The 26787-nt window shown below is 40.4% G+C and overlaps 1 protein-coding gene across 3 annotated transcripts in view; it reads left to right on the top strand.

The window, feature by feature from the left end:
- The window catches only part of KCNAB1 (potassium voltage-gated channel subfamily A regulatory beta subunit 1), a 379428-nt gene that overhangs the window by 32140 nt on the left and 320501 nt on the right, over positions 1-26787 (top strand). Inside the window, exon 1 of one of the 3 annotated variants that reach the window (XM_036997862.2) lies at positions 6262-6669. The exons of the other annotated variants lie outside the window; for them this stretch is intronic. The gene's annotated coding sequence lies outside the window, so the exon portion shown is untranslated. Of the gene's footprint in view, positions 1-6261; positions 6670-26787 lie in introns of those variants that run through there. 3 annotated transcript variants of the gene reach the window in all.

Raw genomic sequence — 26787 nt, 5'->3', positions numbered from 1 at the left:
AGCTGTGACATCTAAGTACCTAACACACAGTAGATGCTTACTGGAATGCAGATTCCTTTCCTGATTATTCTGTAAACTCTGCCAATCATTCTAGGGACAGGGGATGAAAGTCCCCTAGAGCTGAAACATACAAAGGGATAAGAGAATACTCTCAGAAGGAAAAGAAACAATAAAAAAACTGCAGTAATTCACAATCTGTATAGGTTTCCATGCTGAGTTTTCACATTCTGAGATGCCTGAAAGAGCTGGTAAGCTGTTTTCTCTTCCTAATTTGGTCAGATGCCATTGCAGCCTTCAGCCCAATACCAGCTGCTTGGGTCCCTCTATCATCTGTGAGAGAGCATTATGTTGTGTTTCCATGGAGACTTGATTTTATTTCTAACTAAGGGTGGCCAGGGGAAGAAAAAACCCCAGCAAATATGCAAACACATGTATCAGCTGAAAAGAAACTGGAGGAAATTGTTTGAACGTGGCGTGAAAAACGCCAAGTTGCTGTGTAGATCCTTCTGTTGGCTTAGAATTTTCAGCAAAAATAGGTTTTTGTGGATTTATTTTTTTAGTGTCTATAAAATAGTCACCCAAGAGGGTCCTCCAGTCATTCCTAAGAAACAGAAAGTTCATTATCTCTATTACATAACATTGAAATCTGAGCCAGACAATAAGCCCTAGCTTGGGTAAAACTAAAATGTATGTGAAATAGCTTTATGGACGAAGCACAAAAAATTATCTAGACTGCATAAGGATGCAGCAAATGCCTAGCTGTGAAACAACTTTTTAGTACTAACATTAGCCAAGAGGAATTCAAACAGATGTAAAAGGAAGACCTAATCCAGGGATCAGCAAACTTTTCCTGTAAAAGGCCAGATAGTAAATATGTTAGGCTCCCTGGCCACATACGCCTTTGTCATAACTACTGAACTCTGCCACGTAGGGGGGAAGCGGCCATGGACAGTAGGTGAATGAGCAGCGTGGCTGTGTTTACTCATTTATGGGTACAGAAATTCGAGTTTTATATAATTTTCACATATCATCAGTCTTCTTCCTTTTTTTTCTCCCAGACCATCAAAAACTGTAAAAGCCAATCCTAGGTTGTGGCCCATCACAAAAACAAACTGCAGTCTGGATTTGGCCAGTGGGCAATAGTTTGCTGACCTTTGGGCCAGAAAACAGTTTTCACTTGCACAGGTTATTTGTTTATTTGTCTTTATTTTTAAATCCCCTTGTTTTTAGAAAGATAAAAATAAAAAAGAAGAAGAAAAAAATGTGTCAAAGAAAGAGAAAGAGCAAGAAGGGAAGACAGCCCGGGTTTTGTGAGCTTATCATGTGCCAACTGTGCGCTGATTCCTGAATTTGGCTCTGTGCTCTCCCCAGCACCAAGCTGTGCAGAGTAAGGTAACAGTCATGAGGTCCTTAAGGTAGAGACAAGCCAGTTGTTCTGTACTGGCCCACCTCACCCTCATCTGGAGATCAGAGAGAAATTTCTCTCATGGTTCATTTTTGTGTAATTAATAACATCCTAAAGAATAGCCTTGGGGTGAGGTTCCTAGGATTCTTTCCAATGGAGCCCTTATTGTCAATAGGTGGCATTGCATCAAACAATAATTCAGCAAAAGCAAGTAGGTGGCTACTGCAAGAAATGACGTGGGTTTAATAAAAACCATATCAATCAGTTTAAGATTATTTATGCAATAAAAATCCCCAATGACAAAGAATTCATTTTTCTTATACAATGATGGGGCTTGTCTAGTTCATGGAATGAAACAATTGTTTCTCAGATTTAAAAAAAAAAGTTGTTATTTGCCAGCCAAAGATAACGTTTTCAACAGCCTTGAGCTGAAGGTAGAGAGGGGACAATAACAGAACAAGAGAAGAGGCAGGAGGATGTCTTGGAACTTTTGATACAGGACAGACCTCAGAGATAATCTGCCCCAATTTCTAGTCTTACAGCTGAAGAAAATCAGGGCTGAGAGATGGAAACTGCATTTCCAGCCAGCATTAGAGCTGGGGCTCCTGGTCCAATGCCTTCTCTATACTCTCCATCTTTGTTCTCAGCCACCTGCTTGCTATGCAAACACACACACACACACACACACACACACACACACACACACACACACACACACACACACACACACACACAGAGCCTCTACAGCCTCTCTGGTCGCTCTGCTCTGTAACCTCCTTCAATCCCCCTATTCTGTACATTAACCCTCCACCTGCCCTGAATCACAGAGTCTCCCTCATTACTTTCCCTACCTAGGATATTCATATCCATCACCTTTGCCCAGGCAAATTCAACTCATGGTCTCCCCATGTGTTACAGCAGGGCCTGTCTTTGTGCCATGTAGGCTTTGGGTTATTAGCTATTCGTGTGTGTATGGGTGTGTGTTCTCAAAATTATGCTGTCACCACCTGGAGGATAAGGACTAGAGCTTATGATATTTTGTAATCCTTTCATGCTTTGCAGTTAGAAAGTGCTCTGCCTAGTTCATGTGTATTGCTTGACTCCATTCATTTATTCATTCATTCACTCTGGGTGCATCCATTCAGAACTTGGGGAGCAGGAAGAACTTACCTTTCCTCTACTAATAGTGCTCTAGCCCCATATTTTCTCCTGTATCTTAGACACAGTATGATACTTAGCCCTGCTGAGCCTCAGCTTCCTCCTCTGTAAAATGGGCCTGATTTAACTGACCTCACAATGATGTTGGTAAAAGTAAATGAAGTCACATATGTGAAAGTGCTTAGCTTGCAACCTGCCAGAGACTTCTTGCTCTAACCTCCTTCCTAACCAATCCTCAGAATCCATCATTCAGTCTTTCAGAAGTTGAAAGGGAAATTGTATAACACAGTATCTAAAAAGGAGAAACACATACAAATTGAATTTTGCACAATTATCCTCTTTTCTGCACTTCCTTTTATAGATTTTTGCTTCTTCTGTTGGAACCTATCCTTAGGATCATACTGAGAAAGTGTTTGCTTTCTTTTCAGCTTACACATGGCCTCCTATTTAATCAAAGCAGCCTTATGAGGTGTTAGAATAAATGACTCTCCAAATGGTATGATAGGAAGGTAAACATCATCTTTTATCCAGTGCCTAGCACTGTGTCTAGAATGGAAATATTTGAAACTGAATGAAATGAAAAGGAATGGGAAAGATGAAAACTCCCCCAGCCCCCTTCTCAGGACCTCTCCTACCAGCTTGCCAAGAGTCTGAGAATTCCCATGGCTGGAGGTATCAGTTTTGTTTACATGCAAGTAGGAATCTAAGCTAGTAGGAGGCAGACCGAGAAGGACTCAGGACATCAGCCAGGCCTGGCCTGAAAACAGAGAAGGTGGGAAGGAAGGTTCTAGACTAGGTGCAGGGGAATGTTGGCTGTGAGGGCTGGGTGTGGTGCTCCAGGCTAACCTCACAGGGACAAGGGAGGAACTGGAGCAGAGGGTAAGGGAGCCTGAGAGGAACTTCATCCAACCGTGTCCCTCAGAGACCTCCGCGAGCCTCCAAAAGTGTCCCTTGCCTGAACTCTACACGAGGATTCTAAGAAGCTGGAGCTCTTTTACTCTGAGCACCCTCCCCTGGCTTCTGTCACAGTGAGGAGGTGGTGTCATAGCTGCGGGGTATGAAGATTAGCTTCCTCCCTCCCTCTACCTGGGATCCTCTGTTTCCTTACCTATAAAATGAATATTAGCTCTTCCTCATACGACAATGGTATTTGTGCGAAGGAGCCAATAGCGCGCCCTCCGGAAGGACTAGCCGCCTCTTGCCCTTTCTGCTTCTCATAATTTCCATGATACAGCATGGAAACTGAAAATTATTTTTGTTCCTAAATTGAACTCACTGTCATCCTCCCAGTTGTCCCCATGCCACCCCCCAAAAATCCACGAGGCATTCCTGTGACCTACTTTCTCATGGAATGCTTGGCATGCTCAGACCTGCTTGAAAAGTAGCTATGGCCAGGACCGTGAAAATTAAAAGCCTAAAAAAAAAGTTACTATGTAGGGGATTGTATTTTCCACATTAAAAAAAAAAAAAAGGCATCCATGATTTATTTTAGACTGGTCTAATTTGGGACAGTCTCAGTGCCTGGCTAAAGGGCTCTGAGCCCTCTGACCGTGGCTCTCCTGGCATCAACATTTGTGGGTGAATGTTGGTGACACAGAGATGGTTCAGGCGCAGAACCTATGTGATTACTTGAAATCCGAGCAGGCTGCTGGTGAAGGGCCTAAAGGCTCAGTGAAAGGGCCTATTCAGAAAGCAGAATGTTTCTTTCTTATTGAAGGTCATAGAAGTTCTAAAATAAGTACATTTTAAAAGTGTCAGTTTAAATAAAAAATGCTTTAAAATTTAAGCAAGAGTGAGGGATGAGTACCACTTGGATTTGAAATATTATTTTTATTGTTTTGAAATTTCTCTTTGTGGCTTTCCCGGGGAAATTTTCTTTGTTTATGTAGCATAATGAAAACATTGGGAAATCAGGGCTCGAGAGCAACACTGGGTTATATGAACCCAGGTTTTCTCACATAGATGTTGGTGACAGTGGTTTAATATGAAAAATATAAGCATTTTGAGACCCAGCTTTTCCTGATCAAGGAGTGACTGCAGGTCAATATGTTTTGACTCAAGAAAACAAAAATTCAGGCACCTTGTCCTGAATTTCCCTGCAGTGCCTCTTAGTGCCACTAGGACCCGCTATTTCATAAAGAAAATGAAGCACTTCAGTTCAGGAGAGCAGAGAGCAGTAATCCTGAACCTTCCCAGGCAATCATATCAGAACTTAAATTTGAATCTATACTATTCCCTTGATTATGAAAATTAAAAAGTGTCTCTTTTGATACCATATGGGACATTTTCTACCATAAGGAAAAAGTAAGAAGGTATGGCTAGATATGAGAAGGCCATATCCTACAGGAGGTAAGCATTATTATAGCCTAACAATTACATATTTAAGAGAGCAAATTTTCTATGTCTGGGAGTTTCTGAGCACAGGGTATTCTGAACCACACCATGGACCTGTGGGGGTGGCTGTGGAGAAAAGAAAAGCAGACATCTTGCACGCCTTGGCTTTTCTTCAGAGAATGTTCACTTGATGACTTTTGCACCATCTCAGGCATAGGCACCTTATTGCACAGTTAACATGGAGCAGATGTGAATCTGAAGGAGTATGCTGTCCGGACTGCCTGGGAGAAGGCTGGCTCAGACCCTGCAAATGTTCTTAGAACCTTGGGCCCGCAGGTCTGGCTTAGCACCAAATTAGGAGGTAGACGAATGATGGTGCCTTTCCTCCTCTGTATCCAGGGCTCATTATCCCTTATCACAGACACCACTCCACACCTACTGCTTTAGCCTCTTATTCAGTGATTCCTCTGCCTGCCCTTAACTGGTTATCAATTGATGCTCCTAAGATATCAATTATGTATCTCGTGATGCGTGCTAATATTTAGATGAAGATATGTTCTAGGGCAGTGTGTTTCAAACAATTATGAGGCAGGAGAACACTTTTTTCAATCAGGTGAAAGCAAAGCTTTCCCGGTTGAAGTTGGGGGCCTAGAAGTGGCTGTAAAATATATCCATATCCAAAGAAATGAATCTCTAATAATGGGAGCCCAGGTAGTAGAGAAGCTATTTTTAGACAACCTTTCTAGTTCTTAAAACCAGATTACTAAGAAACAAAATAAAACAAAACCCAAAACCTTTTCACTTGAAAGTAATTTCAAACTTCCAGAAAAGTTGCGAGAATAGCAAACAATATTTGTAGGTCTTTTAATCTTTTTAACATATTGTTAACACTTTGCTATATTTGAGCCTTAATCTTTGCTCAGGTTACATGCTTGCTCCCCATGACTCCCAAACTCCAATTAATTTTTCCAAGCCTTTTGAGATACGTTACATACATCACAGCCCTTTGCCCCTCAGTACCTCCTAAGAGTAAAGACATTTTCTTATATGCCCCTCAGTACATTTACCAACTTTAGTTAAATTTACATAATACCGTAGTTTTATCTGATCTACCATCTGTATTCCTATTTTGTCAGCCAACTCAGTAATGCCCTATATAGCAATGTGTTTACTCCACTAGTACCGCCTCTACTTTAGGATCACATATTGTATTTTGTTGTCACGTCTTTTTAGTTTCCTTCAATCTGGAACAGTCCAGGCCAGCATTAATTTTAGCACAGGGAGGAGGTCACGGGAGAGGGCTGTAGCTAACTGCAATGTCCACTTTGGGCTGGGAGGTGGCGCTGTAGCGCCGTGCAATTGCTGTGCTTGTCCTAAGGTCTCCTGGTTACCGCTACCAATTCCAAGACTCTTCTCGGCAACTACCCAATAAAGGCCACCGTATTTTCATCTTGAACTTGAGATCCAAAGCTGAGGTGGTTCTCAACCACATAGGGACCTAATTGACCTACGTAAATTCACTCATCTGTGTTCATCTGCTCAGCAGCATCCTGGTGAGAGTTTCCAGAAACTGGAGCAAGGCCTCTGACACGCAGAGTGGGAAGGCCTGGAGGGCCAGGCTTGCCCTTACTTCAGGCTGTCCAGCCCCCAGTGAGGTACCCAGAAGGCTGACGGGGGAACCACCCCTAGAGGCTGGAGCAGCAGGCCGTGGGAGAGGCCTGTGACAAGCCCGCTCCAGAGCAGAGCGGTGGGGATTCTGGCCGCAGGTCCTGGTGAGTCCGCTGTGGGGGAGGAGTGTGGCCGAGATGCCCCAGCTGCCAGGGAAGCACAAGTTCTCGCTGAGTTAGATGCAATATTTTTAAACAAGGGATTTTTGACCCAATTGTCTTAAGTCTATTCTTCCCTTCATCATATTCCTTTTAGTTCGTTGAAGTAGAATGAGATGGCAACTCTGACAATTGCAGAGTGTGGGTGTAGAATGTGCAGCTCATGAGGTATCTAAGCTCTTGCTTTAGCTTTTGAAGGATCTGTAACAGGTCACTGATTCACCCTGTTTTTGAAATTTGACAGCGCTCTGTAACTCAGCACACATACAGTTAGAAGCTGGTTGTGCTTTAAAAAGGAGCTATGGTTGCTTCCTGAGCAATTCCTGGACCATTGCATAAGCACCTCTATGTATAATTTCCCCAAAGGTTAATTTTCATTGTAATTTCTTTGTAAGATTCATCAAATTAGCGTCTCCTCCTTTTATCCCTTTTTTCCTCTTAGTACAAAAAACTTGTTTATTTCTGTGTTGTCTTTCTCCCACTGGAGTGTGAATTCCAGGAGGACAGGGATTTTATCTGTATGACTGCATCCTCAGGATCTGGTGTCTAGTGTAGGATTCCATAAACATTTGCTGAATAAGTGAATTATTAGACAGGAGTATAACAAATAAGCCTTCATCCTTCATTGGCAGACAAGCTACTGGATTATTAGACACAGAGAATTGCTCCACCAGACTTCCTGTCCACAGTGTCCCTGGCACTTACCTGCTAACTTTCTCTCTTTACAAAAAACATCCAAAATGTCCCCAATTGCAGTAGTGGTATTTAGGAACAGCATTGTTCTCATAGAATACGAGTCCTTAAATCTTGGATTTTAAGATCCTTTGAAGTTGCTGTCATGCGTATAATGTCATAAGCCCACTTTATTTTTGTGTCTCCTCAGACATCCATCTTGTTTCACTTTTCATTCACTATTTACCTCACTCCGTTCCTAGAGTCTTCACTGTAGTTTCCTCCCAAGTTCTCTGTGGTGTCGCTGTCCAGCCCAGTGCCTAGTGAGTCATGGTGACCGGATGAGACCCTCCTCTGTGCATGTTCCCCATTTCTCCTCAGACATGGTGCTTACACTTCCTCTCAGGGTTTGACTGCCCGAGGAAGCCTGGGTAAGACTCAGTGACAGGGGACTGACTCCAGCTACCTTTTTTCTGCTCCTTCCTCACAACTATTCCTCTCCAAAGGACTTCCATTTCTGACTCCATGTTCACCAGTCGTGGTTTCTGAATGTCTTGTACAGGTTAAATATTTTCTGTTATGTCTTATGGCCCCTTTACATTTCTGGGTGATCCAAAACACATTTTCTTAGGAAATAGAAAGTCAGGTCCATACAGCTAAATCTACTAATTCATATTTTATATTCATTGTTGACACTCTTTTTTTTTAATGAAGTTTTTTTGTGTGATCACTAATCTGTCCTGGCTGTTTTTGATGTAGAACATATTTTTTTTTCTTCAACTATTGAATTGATTTCCTCCCTGACATACACAGATTCATTCTTTCCTTCAAGAGCCATCACTGAGTGCTCACCTATGTTATACACTTTTCCAGATGTTGGGGACACAACAGTGAACAAAACAGACTGAATTCCCTGCTATTTTTTGGAGATTTCATTACATTTGAGTGAGGTGGACCATAACTAACTAAATAAATAAAGTGTGAAACATTTCAGAAAGGTTGAGTCTTCCATAGAAACACAACTCACAGCACACAAGGAGGGTGAGTATATGTGTCAGGGGACAGTTACAATTTTAAGTAGTCAGGAAGGCCGCCACTGAAAAGACCCCATTTGAGTAAATATCTGAAGGAGATATAAAGGGCAATCGTATGGGCTTCTGGGGCAAGAGTGCTCCAGACAGTGGGTATGACCTGTGCCAGGCCTAGAGTGCAAGTAATAAGGGAGAAACGTCACAGAAACCACGTGACAGAAGCAGAGTGAATTATGGTAGAGAAGCAAGAAATAATGTCAGGAAGGTGACAGGGAGAACTGCAAGTTCAGGAGGTCCCAGAGACCTCCCTCAGGATCAGTGACTCACTGGCAGGACTCACAGAGTCCAGCAAAGCCATTACACTCACAGTTACCATCTATCACAGCATAAAACCACAGTTACAATCAGTACGGGGAAGAGGTGCTGAGGGTGGCATCCTGCAGAACCAGGGTGGCATCCTGCAGAGCCTCTGATTGTCCCCTTCCAAAGGAGTTGCGGGGAAAGCACTTTTCTCCCAGCCACAATGTATGACAATATGTACAGAGTGTTGTCATCCAGGGGAGCCTAGCCAAGAGTTTACCCTGGAGACTGGCCACACAGACGCACTGATCACTGCATGGTTGATGTTGGTCTCCAGCCCTTGTGGGGGTTGAGTTGGTCCATGTGGCCCAAGACTCCTGCTCCAAACAATGTATTTGGCATAGACCATCAGGCATTGTCCAAGGCCTCCAGGTAAAGACAGGTATTCCTCTTGTGTTGTGTATTCCAAGGATGTAGAGGTTGCCTCCCAGGAGCAGGGGCAGAGGGCCAAACCTTTCTTTGGTCAAGGTTAATGCTTTACTCTGAAGAAGCCAAATCTTTTAAAAGATATTGGCTTCTAGTCTGAGTGAGACGGAGGATTTAGGACAATATTGAGCAGAAGAGTGACGTGATTTCTTTCTTTTAACAGGGTTTCTTTTTTAACAAAATCACCAAGGAATGAATAACAGGATCATTCCAACAGCTGAGTTGGAAAATAGGCTGAAAGGTAGAGGCAGGGTTATTCATTTGGAAGTTCTGTAGTGGTCCAGGCAAGAGGTAACCACAGCTGGAATGATAGTGGAAACTGATTGATTTTAAGAGGAGATTAAGAGCATTTGTAAATAAGCTGGATGTAGCATGTGAGAAAAGGAATAATCAAAGGTGAAGCCAAGTTTCTTGACTTCGGCAGTTGGAACAGTCAAGTTGCCCTTATATGAGATGAGTGATATTCAAGGGGAGCAGATCTGGTGGGAAGAAGAGTAGAAGCTCAGTTTTGGGACATATGAGGTCATATTAGCAAAGAGAGAATGTCAAATAAACAAAAGTCTGGAACTCAAGGGAGAGGTCTGGGCTGGACATTGTATTCAGGATATCAAGATGTAAATCTTGGAGCCATCAGTCTGTCTTAAGAGTATAAAGCCTTGAGATTAGCAAGTAAGTAGACAGAAAAGAGAAATGCCCAACCATACCCCAGATTCTCCAACGTTAGGAAGTGGGGGAGATACACTGAGAGTGATATTCAGAAAGGCAGGAGAAGATGGGAGTGTGGTGTTAGGAGCTAAATGAAGGAGGTGGGAAAGACCCATTAAATACCGCTGAGAGGTCAGGTAAGGTGGGGATGGAGAGCAGACCTCTGACTTTGGGAACATAGAGGTCACTGCTGACATTGGAAGAGTAGACCAGAGACGCATATTTTACTTTATACACAGAGAGATGACTGATAAAAGAGAGGACTCATTTACGTTTGCAGGAAAAATTTGAAAATTAATTCTGAACCCCTAGTAAACAGAACTCTGACCACTATCAGCAGAGCAGCATCTCTGGTTTCCTCCCACTAGGAACATAGAGAAAAATATTTAAAAAATCATAGTTGAAAACTTAAATTGGCCCAAGCTATGACCAGAATATAGAAGGATTTTCTACTAACAGTGATGTTTATATAGCTGGATTATTAAAAATAATAATCGTGGAGTTACCTATGTTTGCCTCATGAAACAGAGCTTCTCTGCCTCCTGAAGGAAGGTGGGAAGACACTGCACCCTTCCCCACTGTCTGCTTTTCTGACTTGGGAGCTCCTTTTGTTTTGACATCTGGAGATTTCCCCTCTCTAAGTTTTAAATGTGCGTTTAAATCATTTGGTTATACTTCATTCAGCGATTCTGTTTGCTTGGAATGTGTATGTGCAGGGGGAGGATGTTCCACAGCAATTAAATCTTTCATATTGACCTGAAGTTCACTTTTTAAATCAAGACAAATAGATATTATATTTAACAATCAGAATGGATTCAATTATATACTTTTTAAAAAGCGCAGCAGAAGGAATAGGAAAAAAAGCAACCATATATTAGCACTTATTTTATATATTTATTTAATCAAATGTATATCACAGTGGTTCAAACAGTCCCTCAGTCCCTCCCCACTGCCCCTGACCACTCCTCTTTCCCTTGGTAACCACTAGTCACTTTTCAGTGTCTATGATGCTAATGCTGTTTTAACACTTATTTGTTTGTTTTTAGATTCCACAAATAAGTGAAATCATATGATATTTCTCTTTCTCCGCCTGGCTTATTTCATTGAGCATAATACCCTCTAGATCCATTCATGTTGTTGCAAATGACAGGATTTCTTTTCTTTCTATGGCTGAATAATATTCGATTGTGTATATGTACCATATCTTTATTCATCTACTAATGGACACTTAGGTTGCTTCCATATCTATGCTATTACATACAGTGTGGTGATAACATAGGAATGCATATGTATTTTTGAATCAGGGATTTTGTTTTCTTTGGGTAAGTTCCTAGGAGTAGAATTGCTGGGTCAGATGATATTTCTATTTTTAGTTTTTTGACGAACCTCCATACTGTTTTCCACAACAGTTGCACCAATTTGCAGTGTCACCAACAGGGCAGGAGTGTTCCCCTTTCTCCACACCCTTGCCAACATTTATTATTTCTTGTCTTTTAGATAGTGGCCATTCTAACTGCTGTGAGGTGATAGCTCTTTCAATTTACATTTCCCTGATGATTAATGATGTGGGGCATCTTTTCATGTGCCTGTTGGCCATTTGTATTTCTTTTTTGGAGAAGTTTCTGTTTGGGTCATCTGCTCATTTTTTGATTGGGTTATTTGTTTTTTGGGTGTTGAGGTGTGTGAGTTCTTTGTATATTTTGGATGTTAACCCTTTATCAGATCAATCACTTATGAATATATTCTCCCATACTGTAGGATGCCTTTTTGTTCTGCTGATGGTGTCCTTTGCTGTACAGAAGCTTTTTAGTTTGATGTAGTCCCACTTGTTCATTTTTTATTTTGTTTCCCTTGCTTCATGTTTATATTCAAGAGAGTTTTGCCTATGTTTTCTTCTATGAGTTTTATGGTTTCATGACTTACATTCATGTCTTTGGTCCATTTTGAGTTTATTTTTGTGTATAGAGTGAGGCAATCCAGTTTCATTCTCTTACATGTAGCTGTCCAGTTTTGCCACCACTTGTTATTTTTCAGTGGTGAGAATATGGATGATTTTATTCCCGTCCTTTAGTCTTAACTTCCAAATATATGTATGTAACTATTATAAAGGGGAGAAGAATTATAATTAAAATTAGATTTTTGGAATTTAAAATATGTGCTTTAAGTTCTTTTTTGAGATAACCTCAGATCTAAACAAGTATTTAGATTCATCAGTTGGATCTGGGATGTTTACAGATAAAGACTTGTTCTGAATATTCTGACTCTTGTTACCCTGAAGAAAAATTAGGGCCTTTATGCAGATTAGAAATTGAAATGCATTCTCTCAAAATTCCACTATTCTATAGATAACCTTGAATAGCCTGGACCATCTCTATCAGACATATTTTTTTGGCAAATGATAGAAAATCTAACACAAGCTTATCTAAGTAATAAAGGAAATTTACTGGCACATGTAACTAAAAAGTCCAGGGGTAGGGAAAACTTCAGGAAAGGGTAGACTTAAGGTACAGATACTGGGCAGGACCTGGTTTCTGTCTACATCAGTGACTCTTTTTGGTAACAGCCCCACTCTCGGCTCCGTATGGTGGGTCTGTAGCAGTGTCAGGCTCTCCTCCCATCTCCAAGGTGGCTGGCAAAAAGCTCTCATTCACTTCCAGAAAGAAGAAAGGAAAAGAGCTTTCCTGGCCCAGAAGTTCCATCTTCTTATTGATTCCTTGGTTTTGATTGGTTGCCCTGTCCACTTCTGGACCACATCTCGGAGATGAGAGAAGCTGATTGACTTCCATAGCTTTGTGCTCACTGCCTTCTAAACAGGACGAAGGGAATGGACTGCAGTGAGGAAACCTGCACATGTTGGCTACACTCTTTAATGATCACACTGGAAGGGAAGGATGCGCCATAAGGTACCATGGCAAGGAACTCATGGTAGTAAGATGCCACTTGGTCAATCATCTGGAAAGTGGAAGTGAGGCTACTCCGCCACTAACCAGCAGGGTGCTGTCCCCATTCTTTGAGTTTTGGATCTGGTTCTTAGCTCTCTTCTTGCTCTAAAATCGTCTGACTTTTTATGTGTAGAGGGAAAATTTCCTCTACTAGTCTACATCCCAAGTAGCTTGCTACTTAATCACATGACTAAAATAAGTAGAAATCTCATCTAACTAAAGGTAAGAAGGAAAACATTGGCTTTAAGTGCTATTTAATTTAGCATGGAAAATAATGCATTTTTAATAAGGAGCACATTAAAAACTCATAAAGTGTTTTATTTATAAGGTAGTTGGCCTTCCCCCTCAACTACCCCAATGAATACAGTGAAATAAGTGCAATTATACAAATGCCATGTTTCATTTTGTGTCTGATTATAGTAGTTCCCTCTCTGCACATACTCTGTATGCAAAGAGTAAGTGCAAAGAATTTTAGAATCTGAAGGGATATCAGGGCTGATTTAATATCCACCCCTGAGTAATTTCACAAATAAGTTTCCTGAGGCTTGAAGGGGTTAAGCAATCTGCTAAGTCACATCAGTCACATGGGTGGTTTGCTAAGTACTAGTTAAGTAATTCACCAAGGGCTTTTGATCTACCAGTTTACTCTTTGCAGAATAGAATTATTCAAATCAACAAAGACTGACTGAGTGCCAGTTGTGACCGCTCAGTATGACAATTACTGAGCTCCCCAACAAGGAAAGATAAAGTCCTACTTTCAAGAAACTCCAAAAGCAGTCCAACGTGGAAGAGAGACATGTCACCAGATAGAGTCTCATACAATACATGCAATATTGCTGTTTAAAGCATAGTCATTATGTAGTAGAGCAAGTGATGAATATTCTCTTGAGAGTCAGGGATGACTTAGAAGACTTGGCAACATGCACAGTGTTTTAAAGGATGAATAAGTGTTCAACAATTGGTCCAAGACTGATGTAGGGGAAATAGTATATATTTGAAGGCCCAGAGATGATGGTTATAAACACAAGTTTTAGAAGCAGATCTAGACTGAATGCTGGTCTAAGGCTGACTAAGAAGATGACTTGCACAATCTATTTATCTCTTTTGCACATTGGCTTTTTCAGTGAAATGGAAATAACAGTACACCGCAGGGTTATGAAGAAGATTAAATAATGTTCCAACTGCAAAGCACACAGCATAGTAGGAACTCAGGAGCAGGTAGTTACTCTTCTCCATCTTCCTTCTTCTCTTTCTCTGCCTCCTTGCTCCTCCCCAGACCTTCTTGGTGAGCAGAGTGCTGGGAGAAGAGGTTAGAGGCAGGAAAGGGATAGATTGTTGGAGGAGCTGGCTGTGAAAAGCTGTTGATGGATTCTTAGGTAGGAGGTGACAAGATCAAATTTACATCCTCAAAAGGCATTTGTGCAAGAGCTGCACATAGAAAACCCAAAGCATTTTCATGATCTCAGTGAGAGGGCTTGAAGACAGGAGTAAGGGCAGTAGAGCGGATAGGAGAACGAGCAGGGAGTGAGTGGCTTTGGGAGGGTCAATGAACAGGATAGTACAGCTTTGCTCACTGCCGTCTGGTTTCTCTTTCCACATGTACATTAGAGGCTGTGTAGAAGGGAATACGCTTATTGATCTAATTAGGCCCTGAGGTCTGGCGCTCTGGCGTCAGGAGGGAGGCGGAAGGCTGAGCCCCGCAGCAGCTGCTCTTGCTTCTGGCTCTTGAGTCTCTAAAGTGCCTCCACAGACTCACTTAAATCATCCGCATTCTCATTCACAGGAAGAGAAACCACAGAGACAACCACAGCATGATCACATCTTTTCTGTCTTTTCTCACTTTAAAGCAACCCTTAACCTACTGCATGCCTGAGGCAATTATCTCTTCACTATAATTCATTAACTCAGAGTAACCTCAGATACCTTACTTATAAGCAACTTAAGTCTTTCCCCTAACATTGCCTTGTGTCTCTTTAAAAGGGCACTGAAGGGTCTGGTGGGTGCCCAGCTGGCCCCGGGGGAGTGCTCCCCAAATCCCTGGGTCAACTGGATTGCCTCTATCTCCCCCATCCTTTCCTTTAGACTTCTCTTTAAAAGCCCTGTGACCTTTATTCCATTGTTGTATTGTTTCACATTAATGGCCCTTTTATTGATGAGCAAACTGAAAGATGGAGTAATTTGTCTACACACACACCCCCCACCCCCCGAACCCCTGCCACTCAGCCGCTGAGGACTGACAAGAAAAAGAATATTCTTATGTGATGTCCAGCCTCCTAGCCTAGGTGTGCTACGCTCTGACCAGAGGGAGGTTTTCCCCATCAACTACATTTCATGCTGATTTTATGTCTACCTAGTATTTCAGTTTTGTTAATATTTTCTTTTTGAATATAAATAGTGTGGATAAAGTGAAGGTTCCTGTGGCCAGGATTCTCACCTGGCGCTAATAGGCTAGCTCACTACACATGTGTGGGCAATACATTGTTATTGACTCTATATAAAGAGCTCCACCCAGCGCTCTGGGTGAAGTGGGGCATAGCTGCAAGGCTGCAGGAGAGTAGAGGCTGGAGTGGTGGCAGCGTCGAGGACGAAGACTGAGTCGGCTGTGTGGGCAGAGAGCCCCAGAGGCAAAGACTGGCTTGCTGCATGCAGACTTGCTCTGAGCGGACAGAATTCTAGTGATTGACCTGCCACCATGGGAATAAAGTTGGGTATAAACCCTTTCACCCCAAGAACATTCCATTGTCATTTTTCGATCTCATTGAATCCTAGTGAACTTGCCCAGGGCTGAAACTCATTGGCAAGACAAATAGCCACCTGTACATTTTGAAATATTTTCATTCTACCCACATATGGGTTCTACATAATCTGTAAAGGATGGTCCACATAAAGCAAAGCATTGTGGCTTCCTTCTTTTCATGAAACGATTTGTCTTTGGCTTAATTATCTACAAAATATTTATTTATGTGAGCTCACATGAAAATGAGTAAAGTATTTGTGGCAAAGATGTTTAAACTTTTATCTGTAAAATTAACTGTGTGCCTTGGCTGCCTATGTTTAAAAAGACTATATATTTTTCTTAGTTATGACATGATTTTGTGTTTTTTAATTTAGATACTGAAAGCATTCTAGGAATTCACAAAACCTCAGAACAAACATTCATAGGGATACCTGATTTTCAGCGTTGGGCATATAAAAAGAAGCATTTGAAAAACTCACATCTGAAGTGCTTTCATCACTTGACCTGAAAAAGTAGCTTTCTAAACATTGCTTAAGGCCAAATTGAATAGATTGAGTATTTAGGATATATTTACACTGAATGTTTTCTAAGCAAAGAAGAAAGAGCAAATAGTAGCAATAGCACTCTGTTTATTTTTGTGCATTAGGTGAATCTGCTGTTTCTTTCGATTTTAGGTCTGTCAGTTATGCAGCCAATCAACTAATAATTTTGACCACATGCTACATGCAAATATTATGCTAGACACTAACAGGCTAACTAGCTCTTTAAACAAAACCTCCCATCAGCTGCCTTTAAGCTCTTAAACTGCAGAGGACTGTTGTCTTATTTTCCTTGTACTTTCAGCTGAGTCTTCAGCAATTCAGAGTCAGGTTGGAGAGAATCTCAGATGTTTTTAAGACATGGAGTCTTTTACTTAAAAAGGATAAGGTGTTGACTAACATCTCTCAGACGTGCGGTGTCTACGAAATTTCTTTAGAACATACCTGCCCTTGGCCCAAAGCAAGGCCATTTGCCAGCCAGCGCTATAATATCTTCTGTAACTATTGCCCTTGGGTTAAAAAACAGCCACTGAAGAACTTGGCCTTGGAACAGCCTGGGAGTATGCCCACTCTACTGTCTCTAAATGAACAAAACAATTCTTCATCTCTCTCATTTAATTAGCTGCTTGAAACTTAAACCAAAGGAAGCTAAAATCCCTATTAACTCTTGTTTAAGACAGAAATAAAGAAAAACAAGGAAAACCATTCTAGAAAGCCAATTATGGAATTCACAGAACTTAGATGCTCTGAAGTTAGCAATTTTCTTGCAGAAGAATTATACTTAGGTAGTTTAGAAAACTGCTTTTAATACTTAAGTTTACATGTGGTTTATTCAATAGTATTGGAAAACAGGACTCATACTGTGCTACCCTATATGGTAGCCACTAGCTGCATGAGGCTATTTAAGTTAAAGTTAATTAACATTAAATTAAATTCAAATTTAGTTCCTCAGTAAAATTAGATGAATTTCAAGTGCTCAGTAGCCACATGAGGCTAGTGGCTACTTTATTGGGCAGTGAAGATATAAAACATTTCCATCAACTAATAGATTAGCCCTGTATTAAAAGATCAACTCAAGTCTAGAATCTCAGACTCAACATCCATAAGGTTGTATTTGCTTTTATAGATGTTTTTTTAGATTTAGTCTACATAGTCCCCTAACTTTGGATCCAAGTCAAATGGGTGGTGGCTCTGGTCAACCTCATGGTGAAAGTGTAGAACTAATGATCATTCAGTATCATATTACTCTTTGGCAGTGGGGTTGATTCAGTAACTTGTAAATAAAACTTTTATGGATGAGATATCAAAATGTACCTCACCAAAGAGCATTCTGGTGTATGCTGTTTTGCATGTCCAGTTATTTTTCAAGTGGATGAGAAGCATTATTTGGGCTTGGAATTAAGTTACCACAATGAGCAGATTCCCAGCACCAGCTGAACCCTATGATTAGGGAAAAGAGAAATATATATTTTGTCTTAATTTGTGTCAGTTCAACCACCCATCACTTTTTGCTGGATGTAGACATTTAGATGAAGAAGTACTTTTAATTCAACTTTATCCTGTTATTTCATTACCCTTTTGCAGCAATGGCAAACCTTGTACAGAATTATAAATCAAGGCCAAATGTTGCATGCATGCCTAAGTACAAAGATTCATTTAGTCTGCATACAACCCTATGATCTGTAAGGTGATTAATCACTTGTTATCCGGTCTTCCAGCTGAGGAGCTGGACCCTGACGCATACTAATGTACAAAAGTCAGCACTGGGTGTTGAGCCCGCAAAGCCTTGCATATTATCTTTTCCAGATCTAACTGATTCTCAGCCCGTGGCTGCAGGGAGGGATGCTTTTCAGAATCAATTACCTAAATATAGTGACTTAATCTGGGAAAGAGGTGAAATATGAAGTACGGCTTGCCCTAGCTCTCCTTTAGCTGTTGACAGTTTGCCCAGCAGTGCAGTTTGGATGTGATCAGATGAGAGAGACAGGAAACAGAAGATGGACGCCCCAGAAGAAAAGGGAGCACATATTTGTCAGAATGCTTTCACTTACTATATCCCATTCAATCCTCACATCATCCTGTATTCAAGCTGGGGAAGTTTAGGTGTCAGCAAGGCCGCTCTCTTTAGAAGAATTGATCATTTCCCCACCTGTATCCACTGGCTCTGTTTCTTCCCATAAACTTCTCTGTAATTATTTGCATACGGGACCATCTCCTCTCACTGGAAGACTTATAGGTACCTGGAGGGGGCACCGTGTTCTTATTGATCTTGTTTTCCTGGCATCTAGCCTGACCCCTGCTGGATGAGTTGTTTGTTTGCCCAGAAGAAGAAAGGATATGTTAAAGGAGTTTTGCTGCTTTTTCAGGGAGTTTATTGCCCAGAAAGTTTGCTCTCCCCAAACCCAGGAAGGTGTTGTTTAGCCTGATCTGGGTCACATGGTACCTAGGGATGGACTGAGGGCTAGGACTTGGGTTTCCTTTCACAGTACATTTGCCACTAAGATTTTCTAGTCTTTTTATACCACCCAATCTTTATTTTGAGACATCCATCTCTCTTTGTAGCTAGCCCAGCCAAAGGGAAAGTGAATTTTACCTGCATTCTGAATAGAAGTAGATTACAAATGCTTACGTGGGTAGAATTGAAAAGCCGTATCACCTTTCATACTTTTGTTCCAGAGGATGATGTCTAAAACCCTTTTGATGTGAAAGGAGATCCTAGTGAAAGCAAATACGTGACTGCAGCATGATATTGTAAGCAGCACTGTAAGCTCAGGCAGCCTGACAGATTTGACATGTGATACTGTGTGAAGTGATGATGCATGCAGTTCAGAGGCTGGCACCAAAGGTCTTGCTCGTGCTCATCCTGGAGGTTCAAGAGTAGGAAGAGACACAGCTTAGATGAGAAGAACGGAGATTGAAGAGGGATCAGTTTTCCCACAATCAGTGGGGCTTTGTGTTTCCCATACTGAGGTAACCTTCCTAACTAACTAACAAAATGGAGTGTGAAGTTTACTCTATTCACAAACCTCATAACTCCTTTACAAATCTTTGAGGTTGCATTCACCTTTCCTCTTCTAAGCAAATAATGTTTGTTTTAATTTATATTTATCTTTAACAAAACTGGTCTATATATGGTTGAATTCCCTTTTGTACTTCTGAGTTCTCCTTGTTTTAGTTTTCAAACATAAAGGATCAGTTCTCACTTTTGACTACCATTTCCAGTCTTGGTGAAATGGGGACTTGTTTACTGTGTTCTCACAAGGCCTCCCCTCTGGATCACAGAGTGGCTGCTGGGAGGTGTGTGAGGGAGTCTCAAGCCATGCTGATGAGCAGAAGAAAGCCTCCTGTGACGCTGGGAATGGAGTGTGGGAATCACCCAGCTTCTGGGTGGAGTTTACATCCCTTGTTTTTCCCGTAGGTGGATGTTTAGTGAACATGTGCATATTAAGAGAAAGAGGGAAATGGCCTTACTTGAAATAGAGGTAATATGTCAAGATAAACTGAAGTAGTAATGAAAAAATGTAATATTGTAAATAATATGCTGGGCTTTACCTTTATGTCTAACATCAAATCAATTCTCAGTGTTATGACATGGGATGAAGTTGACATGGGCAGCATGTATTTCCTGCCTTAAAGTCTTGTTTTCTGAGGAGACCCACACTTAGCTTGCAGTATGTTCAAAGACCCTCAAGGTCTTAGGCCTTTGGTAAATGAGGTAAAGCAGAGGATGCATTTGAAAACAAATAGTAACATTAAGACCTACAGAGAAATTGTGTAGTAGAAGAAGAGGGCAGTAACACAGTAAGATTGAAAAGTAACAGGTAACCCCAACATAAATAATGTCAGTGTGTTATTTGTCATTGTACTAGAAAAATTTTAAATTATAAGTAGGCAATAAGATGTTGTATTTAAAAAATAACCCTAATTAATAGAATTCAGTGAGATCCCTGTACTTCTTATGTGGTTTTACACCTGTTAAAGGGCTGTCAAATCTCATCTACTAGCTGTTCACAGAACGTTCCTTAGTTTTTGCACTTTTGCACAGACACGCTTTTCAACTAAATGTACAGTTGAGATTGGTAGAGAGAATGTGTGGAGTGAGTAAATTGGTTAATGATTTTATGACAAGATCTTTCCTCCATTTAAGCTTTTCTCTTCATAATAAAGTTCTAGAAGATTAGGCTTTTTATGTAACTTCTTCTAAAGAACTCTTAGTATTTCCATGAACAGGTTAGATGCATAGCAGTTCAGTTTGGCCAACAATTGGAAGCTGTCCGGGGTGCGGGCACCTCTTAGTTGTGCCAGAATGTCCCTGCAGGGCAGTGACCAGCACTGCTCCAGACAGTGTGGGCTCCAACTCTGATCCAACAGGGCACAAAGTCCTTGGGGCCCAAGGCATGTGCCCTTCCAGCTGTACCCCTTTCTGAACCATCCTCTCTGCATACTTGGAATTCCAGAATTCCCTGCCTGGAGAGTGGGCACAGCCTCTCCTGTGGATCTGTTTCCGGCCGAGTGCAGAGCATGCATGTGTGGGCTGGTGGGACACCTGGGCTGGGATGTCCACAGAGGGTGGGGTGTAAGGATCTTCGCAGGGACCAAAGGAATAGGGGATGCACAGAAAGGGGCTTCTGTCCACAAAGATAAAGCATGAGCTTTACCGAGACCCACTAAATAGCAGTGGCAGCATAATCATGTTACAATCAAATCACTTCTGAGAGTTTCTGAAATGCCTTCTAGGAAGTAATAGTACTACTATTATAAACAAGAAGGTTCATTTTCCTTTCTAAAAGAAAATGGGGAAACTTTCTCTGAAGATGATATCAAAAAAACCCCACCGATGTTTGTGCTACAACAACAACAATATAAAAGAAGTGTATCATTTTCAAAGGTGCTTACTCTGAGGAAAATTTCATGGAAGGCTATAAGAACTGGTACGCTTGGTAAGAACAAAGAACAATTTTAAACCAGATAGATTTTAACCAAAGAAAAAGGAGTCATATTTGGATTATTTATGGAATTTTTATGATGTAAAGTGACATGATGTGGTATATTCAGCCATAAGTAAGTAAATATACTCTCTAGTTCTAGCATTTCTATGGAACAGATGAATTATTTGGGCCATGACTTATTATATGATCTGAGTTTTGAAGTCTATTAAATGAGAGAGGTTGGACAAGATGCCCTCTAAGCTTTTTTCTATATTTGGGAGTTCAAGATTTTTGCACACGCCATGTTCTCACAGTTAGGTACATGACATAAGATATTCATCAAATCAAAGATACTGTCAGTTGTAAGATGCATGATTAATTTTTGTATCATTAAGAAAGAGACACACTGCCCATCATAATTTTAAGACTGTTACTATAAGAAGCATTCCAACTCAAATATGTGAAAATTTAAAAAATCTATCTCTAATATACAGCGTTTCTTATCTTGCCCTTCACAGAGTACTTACCCTATCTAGTCATGCATTTACTCATTCACTAAATAAATATGAATTTAGTGCCTACTGTATTTCAGGCAATACAACATGCATATATCAAAATGTATGAAATAATGGAATTTTAGAAGAACACTTGCCTTTCCTAACATCAGTATGCATGTGAAACTAGTGCTGCTGATGAGAAATAGCTCAAGAAAGCACCTAGATGTTCCATTTTGAGAACAGCAGAATCACTAAAAATTAATCTGTAATGTGGACACTTGCTCCATAGAAATTTGTATTGAGAAATGGGAGGCAGGTAAATAAGAATTCCCAGGTCAATTTCTTATAATCAAAGGACCCTGGTTACTTCTTCCACATTGCTATGAAAATCTTTATGATACAGTATAAAAGTGTTTCACAGAACACACGTCTTTGTCTTATTTCTACTAGAAAAGAAATGACAGAAGGAGGAACATCATCAGTCATGGAATCAACAAGACTTTGAGGAGTAACAAATAACATTCATTCAGCCTCAGTGGCTTCATCTGTAGGGTCTGTGCTGGGACCTGAGGAAGATGGCAGAAGGATTAGTTGAAATTCTTAAACCCACTCTATATAAGGGAAAACATATGCACGATTTTAAGCCTAGTTATATGCAACAAACAATGATGTTCTGTTCCTCTTCAAGAAGGAGCTGGCAGAACCCCATAGGCAAGGATGACTTAGAGAACAGTTTCCATTCTTGTTCTGTTTGGATTTCCCTTTGTGAATTGTTCTTGGCACATGAGATATTTGAATATTTCTAATTGGCCTTTTCATTCAGTCTCTGTTGGTCAATCACATTTCCAAAGACACTCTTCCCCTCTACTAAACTAAGCTGCCCATCCCAAGAATGACTTCTCTCTGGGTCCACAAGGTCCAAGCTTCCTGTTGCTCTTGGATTTGAGCACATTGTATTTTCTGATTGGTGATATCTTTTCTTCAGACTGAGGAGAAATGCTGGAACTAAAGTGTAGATTTGCTGACCCATGGCTAAATACATTACATCACATGTAAAATATATCATTTTACAACATAAAAAAATCCATAAATAATCCTGCACACTGCTTTGTGGGGGGTGATCTGGGTAAAACATTATTGCTAGGATACTTCCTGAGTCATGGTTCAAAAGTTATTGCAGGCTATCTATTCATTTTCTGTGCTTACACAATTATTTTGTTTCTATCTTTGTGTGATCTACATGAGGATACACATTTTATTTTTACTGAGGTATTACTGATATACACTTTTATGAAGGTTTCACATGAAAAATATTGTGGTTACTACATTCACCCATATTATCAAGTCCCCCACCCATGCCCCACTGAAGTCACTGTCCATCAGTGTAGTAAGATACCACAGAGTCACTGCTTGTCTTCTCTATGCTACACTGTCTTCCCCGTGACCGCCCACACCCCACACCATGTGTACCAATCATAACACCCCTCAATTCCCTTCTCCCTCACTCCCCTTTGGTAACTGCTAGTCCCTTCTTGGAGTCTGTTAGTCTGCTGCTGTTTTGTTCCTACAGTTTTGCTTTGTTGTTATACTCCACAAATGAAGGAAATAATTTGCTACTTGTCTTTCTCCATCTAGCTTATTTCACTGAGCATAATACCCTCTAGCTCCATCCATGTTGTTGCAAATGGTAGGATTTGTTTTCTTCTTATGGCTGGATAATATTCCATTGTGGGTATATACCACCTCTTCTTTATCCATTCATCTACTGATGGATACTTAGGTTGCTTCCATATCTTGGCTATTGTAAATAGTGCTGTGATAAACATAGGGGTACATGTGTCTTTTTGAATCTGAGATCTTGTTTCCTTTGGGTAAATTCCTAGGAGTGGAATTCCTGGGTCAAATGGTATTTCTATTTTTAGTTTTTGAGGAACCTCCATATTGCTTTCCACAATGGTTGAACTAGCTTACATTCCCACCAGCAGTGTAGGAGGGTTCTCCTTTCTCCACATCCTTGCCAGCATTTGTTGTTCCTTGTCTTTTGGATGTTGGCCATCCTAACTGGTGTGAGGTGATATCTCATTGTGGTTTAATTTGCATTTCCCTAATAATTAGTGATGTGGAGCATCTTTTCATGTGTCTGTTGGCCATCTGAATTTCTTCTTTGGAGAAGTGTCTGTTCATATCCTCCATCTATTTTTTAATTGGGTTATTTGCTTTTGGGTGTTGAGGCTTATAAGTTCTTTATATATTTTGGATGTTAACCCCTTGTCAGATATGTTGTTTATGAATATATTCTCCCATACTGTAGGATGACTTTTGTTCTACTGTTGGTGTCCTTTGCTGTACAGAAGCTTTTTAGTTTGATGTAGTCCCATTTGTTCATTTTTTATTTTATTTCTCTTGTCCAAGCAGTTAGATGTGTTCAGAAAAAAAGTTGCTCATGTTTATATTCAGGAGATTTTTGCCTATGTTTTCTTCTAAGAGTTTTATGGTTTCATGACTTACATTCAGGTATTTGATCCATTTCAAGTTTACTTTTGTGTATGGGGTTAGACAATAATCCAGTTTCATTCTCTTACATATAGCTGTCCAGTTTTGCTAACACCAGTTGTTGAAGAGGCTGTCATTTTCCCACTGTATATACATGGCTTTTTTATCATATATTAATTGACCATATATGCTTGGGTTTATATCTGGGCTCTCTATTCTGTTACATTGATTTATGAGTCTGTTCTCATGCTAGTACCAAATTGTCTTGATTACTGTGGCTTTATAATAGAGCTTGAAGTCAGGGAGTGTAATCCCTCCAGCTTTATTCTTCCTTCTCAGGATTGCTTTGGCTATTTGGGGTCTTTTGTGGTTCCATATGAATTTTAGAACTATTTGGCTCTAATTCGTTGAAGAATGCTGTTGGTATTTTGATAGGGATTACATTGAATCTGTAGATTGCTTTAGGCAGAATGGCCATTTTGACAATATTAATTTCTCTGATCCATGAGCATGTGATGTATTTCCATTTTTTGGTGTCTTCTTTAATTTCTCTCATGAGTGTCTTGTAGTTTTCATGGTATAGGTCTTTCACTTCCTTGGTTAGGTTTATTCCTAGGTATTTTATTCTTTTTGATGCAACTGTGAATGGAATTGTTTTCCTGATTTCTCTTTCTGCTAGTTCATCATTAGTATATAGGAATGCAACAGATTTCTGTGCATTAATTTTGTATCCTGCAACTTTGCTGATTTCAGCTATTAGTTATAGTAGTTTTGAGGTAGATTCTTTAGGGTTTTTTATGTATGATATCATGTTATCTGCAAACAATGACAATTTAACTTGAGGATAAAAATGTATAGTTGTTTAAATATGTTGCTTAGGGCCATTTCCAATGAAACTGAGCATCAAATCATAGTCGGAAACTTCACACTCACACACTTGAATGTTTCCACTTATATCATTTTGGCCCATGACACCCTTTTTAGAAACATCATTGCAAAAGTAAGAATGGTCTATATTGTTTTCTTTCCCCTATAAATGTCATTGAATAGTAGCTTTCCTGAAGAATCCTAATCCATATGACTACATTTTAAATACAAATTTCTCCCCAGTGGTCCTTTGGCTACGGAGAAATTAGCACAGACTGTAAAGCAGAGTGCTTGAAAGGATCTGCTTGAGGGAAATGGGATAGCAAGAGGAGAAGAGATTTATGCTTTTCATTTAGTACCAATACTTACTTTATTGTTTTTATATCATTAGGCCCATTAAAGGACAAGAATGTGAAATATGTCCTCCCTGAAGATAGTTCATGTTCGCATAACATTTTCTGCCTCAAATAAACCAATCACAAGGAAGGGTCCAATGTGTATGTATTCTAGTGCTCTGAATGTTTATTTCAAGTGCCCAACTTATTGGTGAATTCCATTTTGAGAGCTTTCCTTACAAACCACAGACTGCTCTGGGGTCTTCGTATTTATTCAATTTGAAAAAGTAGGAGATTCCAAGGAGTTGAATGTATTTTAAAATGTGAATGTGTACAAGGAGATTCTTTAATAAGAAATCTTGCTATAAACACTTTTCAAATGCATTTCAGCTCAACCTGGACACAGAAGAATGGGTTTTTATTTCTTGGCAATATGCTCAGTACATATAATTTAAAATCTATATATGCACAAGTCAAAGAAATTTTCAGAAAGATCCTTGAACTAGAAACAAGATGAACATTTGATGCCCAGGAGATTCACACATAAACCTGGCAATTTTCGTGGTATCTGTATTCATCAGAAGCTGTTATTAAACCAGATACTGCGAGCAAACACACTCTAATTCCCTCTGGTGGGGTGTGACAGGCAGAGGAGAGTAGAGTTTCATAACAGAATTTTTAAGCATTTTCCTGTTACATAATTCAAATAACACCTTTAAAAAGGGAATTAAGGATGGTGACATGGCTGGCCATTTATATTTAAGCCAGTGGTCCATGGCAAAAGGTTACTAAGGAAGATTGAAGCCTTTATAGGTAAACTGAGATAGTCATTTTGAAGTTGTATAGGAAGACGAGATAAGAAGAAAAGACCCTCAGGCCAAAGGACACAAGTACCAGCTGAAAAGTCCTCAGAATCACATCAGAGGTTGGGAACACTCTCTGAGCCTGGGTTTTATCTGCCCTGGGAAGAGCTGAGGAGGTCTGAGACCTTTCAACATATTGTGGGTCCAACCTACGTTTGTAGCCCCACACTACTGCAACAGTGCCTCTAGATGTAAAGGAACTTGGGAAGGTTCTTTCAGAAACTGATTTAGATATTTTATTCCCTGATGAGCCTTAAACATTTTGCTCCTGGGGAACAATACATAGGGCTCATCAAAGGCAAGTGTGTAACAAAGGCTCCATCTCAAGAGGGAAAGAAAAGCCTGGAAGATCTGAATGTCATACCTCCATCCACTGCTGTCAACTTCTAAGAGGGGCAGAGTCCTGGTTACAAGGCCCTGCCACGAGATCTGTCTGTCCAGTGGAAGTGCATGCAGCCCTTTTCTTACAGCATGCCTCCTGTGGGCTGAGAAGTGCAGCCCTGATTTCACTGTGGGGGCAACGGAACTGTTATTCAGATGGCTGATGAGCTATCAAAGTGTTTCTGAAATGAGAAAATAATGGGGACATAGCAAGGCAATGGGAAGAAGAGTAGAATAAAAGGAAGAAAAAAATTAATTCTTTGGAAGTGGGACTCTTTCTAGTTTTAA

The sequence above is a fragment of the Manis javanica genome, chromosome 3 (genome assembly GCF_040802235.1).
Source record: "Manis javanica isolate MJ-LG chromosome 3, MJ_LKY, whole genome shotgun sequence".
In the NCBI taxonomy this organism is placed as follows: Eukaryota; Metazoa; Chordata; class Mammalia; order Pholidota; family Manidae; genus Manis; species Manis javanica.
This window is presented reverse-complemented; position numbering and strand designations above follow the sequence as displayed.